Source organism: Rosa rugosa, chromosome 4, assembly GCF_958449725.1.
Source record: "Rosa rugosa chromosome 4, drRosRugo1.1, whole genome shotgun sequence".
Taxonomy (NCBI): domain Eukaryota; kingdom Viridiplantae; phylum Streptophyta; class Magnoliopsida; order Rosales; family Rosaceae; genus Rosa; species Rosa rugosa.
In genome coordinates, this window is record NC_084823.1 from 55,203,556 (window position 1) to 55,208,834 (window position 5,279).

Here is a 5,279-nt window from a genome sequence, read left to right on the forward strand (position 1 = left end):
AATATTCTTTATACACACGGGCTCCATTGCCAATTGATTTTGGATGTGAACCCTAAATTACTTTATCAAATATCACCTATTCAAAATATCTCATTGCCATTAATATTCTTTATACGTACACACGGGCTCCATTGCCAATTGATTTGGCAGTAGCCTTACGATTGACTTTATCAAAGATCACCTATCTCACGGCCACACGGGCTCCATTGCCAATTGATTTTGGATGTGAACCCCAAATTACTTTATCAAAGATTACCTATTCAAAATATCTCATTGCCATTAATATTCTTTATATACAAATGCGTAGCCTTACGATCGACTTTATCAAAGATCACCTATTCAAAATATCTCATTGCCATTAATATTCTTTATATACAAATGCGTAGCCTTGCTCGATTGTAAGGTTACACTACTAGAATTTTTCTCATATACATCGGCCAAAAACCGATGTAAAAAAAAATTTGTACACATGTGTTAGTGGGTGATGTAAAAGATCGCCAAAACATATACATCGGTTAAAAACCGATGTCCCATACAATAATAAACATCGGATTAGATTCTAAACTCGATGTTAAACTGCTATTATGATCACAAATTGGTGTTTTTAGATATTGTTAAACCTTCATATTTATGCATTTAATGCTTAACAAACTATAGGTCCAACAACACTAGTATTCATTTTAACATGGTTACTCATTCTAGAAACGATGTGTTATATTCTCTTACACATCGGTGTTTTTGAAGTTTGCCTGCTGTTTATGAGCTTTATGGGTACTTGCCATATATCACACTATTTAAGATTAAATCTACATTTTTTTGTATTACGCGACCGATGTTCATTATTCTATTAAACATCGTTTCCTTTTATGAAGTGATGTCAATTTTTCTATTAAACATCAGTTTTTGAGGTTGACACCGATGTTCATACTTATACTAGACATCGTTTTTCATTTAATAAATCGATGTCCATTGATTTATTTTACATCGTTTCTTACACAATGTCGATGTCCATTGCATTGTTTTACATCGTTTCTTACTTAATAACTCAATGTCCATTGAGTTGTTTTACATCGTTTCTTACTTAATAAGTCGATGTTCATTGGGTTGTGTTACATCGTTTTTTACTTAATATTTTGTTATCCACTGGCTAATGGGACATCAATTTTTTCTTTTAGAACTGATGTATTAGTTCTTATATGACTTCATTTTTATAGTTATAAACTGATTTGTAACTATTGCTAGGAAATCTAATGAGAATACATATCGTAAGTAAATAAATTTTGATTAATATTGATGCTCAAAGTACATAACAACATCCCAAGTATTTCTATGCATAACATGTCGAAATAAAACAAAAATTTAAGTCTAAATGGTACATAATACTAGAAACATAAACGAAAGCAAGCCTCGCCATACTTATATCCCATTTGTTCTTCTGTTTTCACCTGCAAATAAAATGAAATGAACAATTAGCTATAACAAGAAAAACAGAAGGAAAGAAAGGAAAGGAAAAGGGAAAGGCAAAAAGACATTGAGCTTACAAGACATTCGTATCCTAGCATCCATAACACAATCTGTTGGTTAACTTAACTATACCTTTCTGGGATATTTAAGTCCTTAATTATGATTAATCGAGCCAAAGGTCAACAATGCTGAACAAGTTACTATAAAAAAAACTAGGCACAGATAGATTAATCGAGCCAAAGTAGATAATGGTACAACAACGAGAAATGGCCCATGGATCTGTTGAGCAAAATTCTAGTACTGTTTGTGCTACTCATTCTTTCATACTGGAATTATCAAGGACATAAGGTGATCTTGTAGAATGAAAAGTACAGCTACTACAGGTGAAGAAGAAAATTTAAGTTTATTAGGATATCCTAGAGTGTGGAAACCAAAAGAAATGCCCACACTCTCTCTATTCAACATCTACAAGTATTGACTATTTGAGTTTGCATTTGATTTAATAGTTAGTGAATGAGGAGAGTTTACCAACAAGACAGGGAGGCTTTGATACATTGTCATCAACTGCCCTTTTGATAGCAAGCTGAAGTATGGCATGTGAGCGAGAGGATTCTTCATATGCACCAGTGGTACCAATACATCTTGTGGCACTTCCTTTCTCAATGAGCTCTTTAATTGTCTCTACATCAGACACTTTGTATTCTTGCAAACCCACAATACAAACTTGTTGCTTACCATCTTCTCTCATGCAAAGCTTTCTGCAGGATATGAACTGTTAGTTTCATATTTCAAGTTTCAAAACAATCTTAAACTCTAAACACTAATTGCAGGAAGGACAAAACAACTTACTTGCGCTCATTGAGGAGATCAAAAAGTTTTCCTCCATATATTTCAAAGAAGCTTACAAACAACTGAAATCCCTAACTGCGGTAAGTATGGTGCATCAACCTCAAGATGTCCCGTGATGCTTTTAGAGGCAATGGTTTCATGGTATAAGTTTTTCCACTCCTTGAATGGACAACCAAAGGTAAGCGTAAGTTTTTGTAAACACTCTTTGTCCAATAAAATACATAGGTATATCTATGCCTCAAACAAACATAAGATCAAGACATCATGTACTTCACAGTTGAAATAAAAAGAAAAAAAATGCACATATTAGTCATTTGAGCTTTTGAGTATGCCTAGTCTAGGAAATAAAAGCCAATTTTATTCTTCAAATTACTGATCTTCATTACTCAATTAGGCTATTTACTTGAATTTCAACTTAGCCGAGAAAAATCTACTCCGAGAATAGGTCCATCAGGAGGTGTCCTCAAGAACCACTTCCCTTTAATGACATTAAAAGCATGACAAATGCAAAACTGTAATCTACAACTCATTCACCCTATATGTAATGCGCAAGACTGCACAAGAAGGTACATGATAGAATTGATTGACATATATTATAGATGATCTTCAATTGAGAAAATCACTGATAGCCCAGCTCAAAGGTATTGAGTGCAAAGTGCATCTTAAGACTAGCAGCAAGGTCGGATCATCTCAAATAAGGCACATATTAATAAAGACAAACATGTACCATATTTTACAACCAATTGGTAATGGTATCTGTCAAGGAAGAAGAAGATTACAATAAAAAAAGTGTAAAAGATAAGAAACCAAATTAAGTTGTATTATTTACTTGCTCATCCTTTTCCACAAATGAAATCATGGTAGTGATGTATATTAGTTATATAAAGTACCTCTTTGATGAGATCACTTAGTGCAGCAACACCAAGGACAACCAACAGCAGCGTACATACGATTTCTGCTCTCTCAAATTTCTACATATCTTCCCCACAAACCTGGCAAATGGAAAATCAAAAGAATGTTAGAGCTCCGAAATGCTGTCCAATACATGTAATCATTTTCATATTCGCAATGCGGGGGCAGCACATAACTTGTCTATGTCATATATATTAGTCCATGGGTGGCCGCTGTTGTTTCCCCAACATGCCACAGAAATGCATGCTGTTTCATTGAATAGAAATCCTAAACCACATACCAAAAGCTGAAATTGCACATATAGCTTAATGACATAGTCATGCAGGTTTCAAAAGCAAATTCATGCAACCGTGAAGATCCTTTTCGCAAAATTAGATCAAAGGGTATGGAAACTAATACTTTGTCAGATAGCGAATTACAATTCAGATTACATCAAGTGGAAAGTCAATACGAGACTCAAAACCATATGAGCAAAACCATATTGCTGCTAACCAAGTAACCAAAAGGTCAAGTATCATACCAAATCCAGATTCTGTAATGGTATCACATATCCATGTCATTGTCATCGCACCACAGACCAATAACATACTTGTCAGCATCACATGCTTGACCCTGCAATATCCCAGAAATACAAACATCCACAGAGCCTATAGTAAATAAGAGCATATAAAACAAACATCTATCTATGACCAGGATATCTAACAATAATAAATATATCTAGAGAAGAAGAGGGAAAACTACTTCATTTTGAGCTGACGAGATAAAGTCACAACAGAATAGTGAAACACATTGTACATGCTTGTACTCTCAATATCAAAGATTGAAACAAATATTTGTACCCAAAAAAAAAAAAAGATTGAAACAAATACAAATAACCATTTACTTTTGTTAGTTGCAAAAAGGTGTATATCCAATCTACAGGGAAGCTGTAAAAGATATTCGCTTAGTTAGCAGAAATTAAAGTTAACTAGCTGAAGTAAACCTGTATGATAATCGATGCTATAATTTGAGGATTGATTCCAAACTGGGACAAGGACATTTTAAGCTCTGTTGTAAAATCGTCGAGCTCATCTGCAAATAAAGGGACAGAGGGAATAACTTAACAATAAGAACTAGTAAACATGTATGAATATAAGATATCAAAAATCAAAGTCTGACTATACTATGAGCATCAATTACTCACCAACTGATCCCGAGACAAACCTGAGATAATCCTGAGGTATCAACCTTCTATCAAACCCAGGCAGAGTAATGAAACAACCAACACGACTAATCACAATCAGTACTGCTGTCACAAACAACCTCCTCCAAATCTCACTCTTGAAGAACGCAGTCTTCTTCAAGGAACGATGGCATCCCCAAATCTCCACCCATCTGTAATTAAAACCCTAAAATTGAAAACCCCCAAAATTCTTAGGACCCAAACAGAAAACAAAGAATTCAGTCGCAGTGACTCACCATTAACGCGATTAATTCATATTGAAACCTGTTGTAGAGGATGCTTTGCCAGATTGAAATCTTCTGAGATCTTAGAGAGCTCGAGAGCGAGAGAGAGAGAGAGAGAGAGAGCTTGCGGGTGGAGGTGATAGCGCCGACGAGGGGGTGGAGGTGGTTAATGAGGGAGAGAGATAGTAGCGGGAGTGAGCGAAGAGGAAGGCGATGGTGGCCGTGGAAAGAGAACGGGAGAGGAAGGAGGAGAGGGCTAGAGTTTCAGGCAAGAGTGAGAGAGAGAGAACGATGAACAAGTAGGAAAAATAACTAAGTGTGGGGGGAATGAAAATTTTGTTCCCCGCGTTCCCGAAAGTTTTTAACTTAGTCTTTCCGCGTTTTTGTAAATTTTTGAATCAAAGTATAGACATCGGTCAACAGTAATAAACGATGTCAATTATATGCATATAAATCGGAATTTGAGGAATCGATGTTAATGATAGTTTTTTACATCGCGTGAATTTCTCACCGATGTAATTGTTGTGATGTCTAAGAGCAAAATTCTAGTAGTGTTAGTTCCAGTAATTGTAATGTCCATGAAAACATCTTTACATTTCTTAAATTTA

At 35.1% G+C, this 5,279-nt stretch overlaps 1 long non-coding RNA gene across 3 annotated transcripts; it reads right to left on the bottom strand.

Moving 5' to 3' along the window:
• Positions 1 to 1,263: 1,263 nt before the first annotated feature.
• LOC133707060 (uncharacterized) lies at positions 1,264 to 4,989 on the bottom strand. Of its 3 annotated transcripts, XR_009844896.1 has the most exons (8): positions 4,684 to 4,989; positions 4,409 to 4,599; positions 4,208 to 4,296; positions 3,746 to 3,837; positions 3,204 to 3,305; positions 2,314 to 2,472; positions 1,993 to 2,222; positions 1,264 to 1,445 (listed from the first exon to the last, which is right to left on the bottom strand). It is a non-coding gene; the product is annotated as an uncharacterized LOC133707060 (long non-coding RNA). The 3 variants fall into 3 exon arrangements; XR_009844897.1 differs by having other exon boundaries at positions 3,204 to 3,837; positions 4,429 to 4,599; XR_009844895.1 differs by having other exon boundaries at positions 3,204 to 3,837.
• Positions 4,990 to 5,279: the final 290 nt, after the last annotated feature.